The following is an 8,161-nucleotide window of genomic DNA, read 5'->3' on the forward strand; positions in this document are numbered from 1 at the left end:
TTACTCAGTGATTTTATTCTGTATCTCTAAGATCCTATCAATGTACCTGCAGTGTCAAAGAGTTTGATAGGGAACAGGAATTAGGTGTGGGTTGAAAAGACATAGGCAGACATAGTCCTAAGAGTAAACCAGATCTAAGGATCAAGGTTCAAGAGCCAGAATTCAGATGAGCAGTCTGACAGTGTCACAGACATGTTGTCACAACCTGGCAGTGGAATAAACCTGGGCAGAGGAAAAGAAATCAAGAAAGCATAGAACCTTCAGTATAGAGCAAGACAGGACCAATAGCCTAAAGTCTTAGCAGGTAGAGATAGAGGAAGAGCTGGGAAAGGGTCAGGGACAAGAAGGAAGACCAAAGCAGGAGCGAAAACAGATTCAAAGAACAAAACCTTGACTCTGAGGTAGAATCTGACCGGGTCAGAAGATTCTTGATGCTCTTTGTATAGCAGAAATTAACATCAGCTTTGCTGTAGGTAATCTGAGGTTAGCAAATAGGAGCAGAAATTGACTATTGGAGTCCTGTGGCATTTCTTATGGTACTTTTACTTGTTTTATAGTCTCTTATAAGCATATCTACTGTCTCTTGTTACACAGTGAACTCCTTGAGAACGAGGACCATGGTTTTCTCTCTATTACACTGAGTGTAGTACTTTGCATATACCTGGTGCTCAGTAGTATGTAATGAATTAAGTTACAGCAGTTAGGAATTACATTATTAATGCTCCCTGGAGAATACTGAGTGGCTCTAGTGATTCCCAGAATGTTCATTTAAGCCATCTGTAGATTCAGTTGTTTTTAATGCCAGTCACTGATTTTTTTTTCTGGGTAATTGAATATTTAAGGTCTGTGTGACCCTGGAAAATAAGTAATGCTCTTAGGAGATGTATTGAGATCTCTAAATGAGTCAAAAAAAAAGAGTAAGTTTTCTTGGGACAAGATCCCTGTCAGAGTGCCTCCCTATTGAGTGAGAATATCAGATTGTTTGCTCATAAAAGGATCAACAGCTGACACCAGTGGAATAAGTTTAAGATTCAAATTTATCTCAATGTCTCATAATTAAAAAAGAATCGTGTTGAAAACTCTGTAAAATTTAGAAATTCAATATGGTGAATCAGTTTCTGCTTTCTTGATAAAGTATCCTTCTGCTTTTAGGACTGTATACCTCTGCAGCCAGAACAATATTCTAGAAGGAACAGCCATTTGGAAACACTGAGTTTTCAGAATCTTATGTAATACACACTTATGATACAGTATCAAATTTAACCCTGACAAATGAGTACTGGAGCCTCATAAGGGATGGCTCACATCTGATTTTTTTCTGAATCTATTTCTATACCAACTGGAGTCAAAACATCCTTCTACTTGCTTGGCCTTCCTAATTGTTTTCAGCTTTTTTTTCCTCCTTGCTAAATGATGAAAATAATCCAACTTTATAGTTTTCCAAGGTCAATATGGTGGCCCTATATAGAGAGTGAATTGAGATTAAGAATTCAGTTTTAATTCTGGGAGCTTGACACAAAATTGATTTAATTTAATCTATTTGATTTTAGTTCTTTAATTTCCTGATAAAGGAAATTTAATTTTCACCTGCTGGATTTTGCTGATTACCCTTTGCCCTGTCTTGTGCTAGGCAAAATTCCAAGATGATTTGGAGTCCAAAGTGTTGGATTGGAGTGTCATTTTCACCATTCATTAGCTATGTGAGTGTGGGTAATCACCAGAGCCTTAGTATTCTCACTTGTAAAATAAGAATAAAAACCTCTTGCCCTGGGTGGATTAGATGAAAGACCGTATGTCAAGATATTTTGACAGCACCATGATCATTACCTAAATTTTTGCTTTATTTATTTATGAATGGAAACTCTCAGAAAGTTAGTTCCTCTACTGTCTTAACTTTTAACCTGGAATCCTTAAGGCAAAACTCAATCAATGTTAACCAAAGACAAATAGAAAATAAAAATCATCATCACCATCACCACCCTCAACATCACAGTACAAGGTATACAGGGATAAAAAACCATATCAAGCTAAGAGAAAGGCCCTCTACTGCTTGGAAGAACAGATAAGCCAGCAGTGCTTTTTGCTATGCAGAATCAATCCAGTAGAAAACTACCTACTTTGGTATGATTTGAGGGGTAGTAAAAGCATTTCTGTCCTAAAACAGAATCCTGCTAATGACCTACAGTAGAAAGTGAAAAAAACATGGGAAACTGGGCTAGTTTCACATACTCTGTGAGACTTCCAATTGTCTTAGGGATCTATGGGGTCTGGGGACAATGTCAGAGGTGAGACTTAGGGTTTCAATGATCAGCAGCATTTTAAAAATGGGATTTCAAATTTATATTCTCTGGTTTGTTTTTTTTTTTTTTCTTTGCATCTACATGGAGGAGGTGAAAGGTGTAGGGGAACGCTACAAGAAGATAACAGAACTTTAGAAACTATGACCCCAAAACATTCTTCTCTACGTGTTCCATTGATTAGTGATTGATTGTAGATGGGTAATATGATATGATGGACAGTAACCTGGCCTGGGGTCAAGAGATCTGGGTTCCAGGCTTGTCTTTACTATTAAAAAGTTTTGTTTTACCTTTTAGTCCTTCATAACTCTGAGGCTCAGTTTCCATTCTTTTGAAGTAAAGGGGTTGAATAAATAGCCTCTTAGTTTCTTCCTTTGGAAAACATTACTGAGCTCTTTTTTTTTTTTAATTAATTAATTTAATTTATTTATTTTTGGCTGAGTTGGGTCTTCGTTGCTGTGTGCGGGCTTTCTCTAGTTGCTGCGAGCGGGGGCTACTCTTCCCTGCGGTGTGCGGGCTTCTCATTACAGTGGCTTCTCTTGTTGTGGAGCACGGGGGGCTCTAGGCACGTGGGCTTCAGTGGTTGTGGCGTGCAGGCCCAGTAGTTGTGGCACTCAGGCTCTAGAGTGCAGGCTCAGTAGTTGTGGCGCACGGGCTTAGTTGCTCCACGGCATGTGGGATCTCTCCGGACCAGGGATCGAACCCGTGTCCCCTGCATTGGCAGGCGAATTCTCAACCACTGTGCCATCAGGGAAGCCCCCATTATTGAGCTCTTGTTTCTTGTTTAGTACTATGACACAAAATAAATAAGACACAGACCCTACCCTCAAAGAGCTTACAGACTAATAGGGCAGATAGAAGGGTAGACAAATATGTGCAGTAAAGGAATACTAATATTAAGCTAGATGTCTGTCTAGGTCTCTTCTAATTCTAATGTTTTATTATTTTAAACTGTTTTATAAAATACCAAGGGTTAATTATTAGCAATTACCAGAACAATTTGACTTTCTTGTAATTTTGTCAGGGCTTCTGTTGTCCAGTGACCTTCCTATTCACTGAAAATCATTTTTGACAATACGTCACTGCCTGTTTTAGATATTTTTACGTAATGCAATGAACTTTCTAACTTAAAAAGGGATTATTTTAATGTACTTGACCCATTTTATTCATACCATTATATGTCACCCCAGATTCACCAGGATGCAACAATAAAAATAACAATAACAATTATTGCTAATGCCACTATTAATTATTCATGTTAGTGTCATCCACTAAAGTCATTCCAGAATTTCCCGGGTAGATTTAGGCAGTTTCTCTTCCATACTACCACCTCCTTACCTATCTTCCTCTTCCTTCTTTCCTTCCTTCCTTCTATGCTCACAGTGTTACTACAATTCTTTATTATCTTATCTCCTCCACTAAAATATAAACTCCTCCAGGGTGCAGGCCTCTTACCTATGTGAATACCCTGGCACATAGCGCAGTCTCTGGGCACAGTGTAGATATTCAGTGCATGTTAGTTGAATGAAAGAATGAATTTGATTATCTTAACTATCGCTCTTTAGACAATGCAGTGTTTTAAATCATAATTTCTTATTGGATATCCAGCCACATTCTGCCTTTAGGTACTTAGGCATTATTCCATTTGAGGACTTATGGACATTATACATCTGTTTATGTTTAAAGAAAGGGACTTCAGTTGAATGTCATTTTACAGACTTTCAGACTGGCTTCTTCTTTCTTTTTTAAAAGGGTTTCTTTCTCTTTTTGAAAGAACACACTGTCTCCATAACCTGAACCATCCACCCCCAATTCTCCTCTCCCCCACCCTCATGCCTACTTTCACTGGCACACGTATGATGCAGCACCATTTTGGGGCAGAATTTTATAAAGAGGAGGGACACTGGATCCATTCAGGTGGTGGAGAGGTGAAAGAACAGCTCATGTGTTTCTTTGTTTTCTGTCATTTTTTCCTCTCCTCATTAAGGCCTGTAAAGACAGCCTGTGTGAAAGAATCTGAAGGCTAAATTTGACACCATGGGATACCCAAGTAGTAGTGGAGTGGGGGGAGGGGTTGGATGTGAAGATGTGAGGAAAGAATTTGGATCCTGAACCAGCTTCAGCTCAGTTGCCAACTGATCAAATGTCCCTTTGGTTCCCTGAACTTATCCATGAAATTTGTATCTTGGAAAAACTGCATTTGAACTTGGCAGGACACAAGTTTTATGTTTATCAGAGTCGAGTTTTAAGTGTTTTGTGTTCTCTTTCCCCAAGTGCTCCATGTGTTCTGAATAATCCTACCTTCTCCCCAATCCACAGTAGCGAAGAAATGCTGCTCAGGGTATGGAAAGATCAAAAAATATTAGCTTCAGAACTTGTCTAAGTTTTTTTCCATTGGCCGGGGCAATGCCAGATTCCCCATCCATTCTGGACATGGACAAGCCAGTAACATCCACATTAATCTAGATTATGTTGACTTCATCCTGTTCTGACAACATGTAATATTATGTGTCTTGTTTAATCACACAACAGAAGGACACTTCTCACTGAGTCATTCACTCAACATATTCCAACTGCGGAACATTTGATCATGCTTTTAATATTTATGTGGTGCCATGAATGTACATGACAGGGAAATCACACTTGGAGGGAAAAAATGGTTGTGCTCTCAGGAGATTAGCGTGGAGGAATGTACTCTTTCAAGCAAGCAGAAAAGTTTGAGATCAACTCAGAAGAGTGAGCAGGCATATTTAAAATTCACCTTAGTGCAAGGTGTCATTGAGATTCATTTAATCATGCAAAAAATATTTATTAACTATCTACCTTTGTGGGCACTGTGCTAGGTGTTGGGGCATAAACTCTATACCCTTACAGAGCTTAAGAAAAATATTGAACAAGTGACTATGAGTGTGAAGAGGGTCATAAAATAGATTATATAGGGACAGCATATGCGATATACAGAAGTATAAAACAAGAAGAGCTAACCTTCATCATGGGGTTGACACCTTTTTGGAAGTGGTATTTTATTTATTTAAAAAATTCTAAGTGTTTATTACCATGAATTTTCTCAAAGTGAACACATGGGTGTAACTGCCCAGATGAAGAAGTAAAGCATCACCAGAACTCAAGAATCCCCCATAATGTCCTTTCCCAGCCACAACCTCCAATACCCAAAGGGAACCAGAATCCTATCACTAAATATTATTTTTCCTAATTTTTGGAGTTTTTATAAATGAATTTCTACAACATGTACTCTTTCGTGGTAGCTTCTTTCACTCAATGACAATCATTCATAGCTGTTGCATGTGGCTGTAGTTCCCTGATTATCACTGTCATATGGTATTACATTGTATAAATACATAAGGATTTATCCATTCTACTTTTCTTTTATTTTAAATGTTAATTTTTTTGGCCATGCCATGCAGCATGTGGGATCTTAGTTCCCCAACCAGGGATCGAACCCGTGCCCCTTGCATTGGAAGCGCAGAGTCTTAACCACTGGACTGCCAGGGAAGTCCCTATCCATTCTACTTTTGATGGAAATTTGGATCTTTCCCAGTTTTTGGTCATCATTCCTGCTGAGAACATTCTTTTATGTTTGGTGTGCATCTAGTTGCATTTCTTTTTTCTTTTCTTTTCTTTTCTTTTTTATTGAATTATAGTTGTTTATAATGTTGTGTTAATTACTACTGTACAGAAAAGTAGTTCAGTTATACATATATATACATTCTTTTCTTAAAATACTCTTTTCCATTATGGTTTATCATAAGATATGGAATATAGTTCCCTGTGCTATACGGTAGGACCTTGTTGTTTATCCGTTCTATATATAAAAGCTTAATCTGCTAACCTCAACCTCCCACTTCATCCCTATCCCAACCTCCTCCCACTTGGCAACCACCAGTCTGTTCTCTATGTCCGTGAGTTTGTTTCTGTTTTGTAGATAGGTTCACTTGTGTCATATTTTACATTCCACTTATAAATGATATCATATGGTATTTATCGTTCTCTTTCTGACTTACTTCACTTTGTATGATAATCTCTAGTTGCATCCATGTTGCTGCGAATGGCATTATTTTGTTCATTTTTATGGTTGAGTAGTATTCCATTGCATATATATACCACATCTTCTTTATCCATTCATCTGTTGACGGACAGTTAGGTTGTTTCCATGTCTTGGCTATTGTGAATAGTGCTGCTATGAAATAGCGGTGCATGTATCTTTTTGAATTATAGTTTTGTCTGGATATTTGCCCAGGAGTGGGATTGCTTGATCATATTGGTAATTCTATTTTTAGTTTTCTGAGGAACCTCCATACTGTTTTCCACAGTGGCCGCACCAACTTACATTCCTACCAACAGTGTAGGAGGGTTCCCTTTTCTCTGCATCCTCTCCAGCATTTGTTATTTGTAGACTTATTGTTATATGTAGACTTATTGTTATTGTATTTAAGAAACTGTTTATCTTCCGTCAACCTATTTCCATTTTAAGAGTGTGGAAGAACAGCTTAAGATGACTCACTGGTTGTTCCTACCCATTCAGTGGCCTGAGCAGTGGGAGCTGCAGACCAGTCTTCAGTGGCAGGCTGAGCACTCCAGTCTTCAGTGGGGAACGGCTGAATAGGCACAGAGGGCACCTGCACACATTCGGACCAGTCTGCCACCTCAGGCTGAGAAGCAGTGAGCTCAGGATCGGGAACAGACCATTCACTCTGAAATTCCTCCTTGGTCACAGCTTTCTTGGCTGTCACCTGCTCTTCCTTTTCAATCTCTTCAGGATCTCTGTAGAAGCAGAGATCAGGCACGACCTCCCATGGTTGTTCACGGGAGATGGTGTCGCGCATGCGTAGAACATCCTGGGCGAGCATTCACCACATCAGACCCACTGAGTGGGCTCCCTTCTTGTTGCATGGGATGGCAATGTCCACATAATACAGAGGAGAGTCTGTGTTACACAAAGCAATAGTAGGCAGGTTAACATAAGAGGCCTCTGTGAGAGGCTGGTGGTCAGCTCTGGGATCAGTAACCACCAGAAGTCTTGGCTCCCTGAAGGCTGCCTGGATCTGGTCAGTGAAGGTTCCAGGAGTGAAGTGGCCTGCAATAGGAGTAGCTCCAGTGGCAGCAGCAAACTTCAGCACAGCTCGCTGGCCAGTATTCCTGGAGGGTATGACACTGACATCAGCTGGGTTTTCAATGGCAATAATGGGACGAGCTACCAACAGAAGCTTCTCCCAGGTTCTCTTCAGATTTATGATGTAGATGCCATCACTTTTCCTTTTGTAGATGTACTATTCCATTTGGAAGTCAAGGTTGCTGCCACCTAAGTGGGTTCCTGCTGCAAGGAATTTGAAGACATCCTCCTCCTTCATTTGCAGGACATCAAGGGCTCCAGACATTGTGGAAGTTTCCCTTTGAGTTACGATGGGAGGGCTAGAGCTTCAAGATGGCGGAAGAGTAAGACGTGGAGATAAACTTCCTTCACAGAAATACATCAGAAATACATCTATATGTGGAACAACCCCTACAGAACACCTACTGAAAGCTGGCAGAAGACCTCAGACCTCCCAAAAGGCAAGAAACTCCCCACGTACCTGGGTAGGGCACAAGAAAAAAGAAAAACAGAGACAAAAGAATAGGGATGGGACCTGCACCAGTGGGAGGGAGCTGTGAAGGAGGAAAGGTTTCCACACACTAGGAAGCACCTTTGTGGGTGGAGACTGCGGGTGGCGGAGGGGGGGAAGCTTCAGAGCCACGGAGGGGAGTGCAGCCACAGGGGAGCGGAGGGCAAAGCAGAGAGAGTCCTGCAGGGAGGATCGGTGCCTGCAAGCTCTCACCAGCCCGAGTGGCTTGTCTGCTCAAATGAC

At 40.3% G+C, this 8,161-nt stretch overlaps 1 pseudogene; it reads right to left on the minus strand.

Annotated features, from left to right (window-relative positions):
• Positions 1–6,805: 6,805 nt before the first annotated feature.
• Positions 6,806–7,693, minus strand: LOC137761462 (small ribosomal subunit protein uS2-like; annotated as a pseudogene).
• Between the last annotated feature and the right edge of the window lie 468 nt (positions 7,694–8,161).

Source organism: Eschrichtius robustus, chromosome 3 (genome assembly GCF_028021215.1).
Source record: "Eschrichtius robustus isolate mEscRob2 chromosome 3, mEscRob2.pri, whole genome shotgun sequence".
Taxonomy (NCBI): Eukaryota; Metazoa; Chordata; class Mammalia; order Artiodactyla; family Eschrichtiidae; genus Eschrichtius; species Eschrichtius robustus.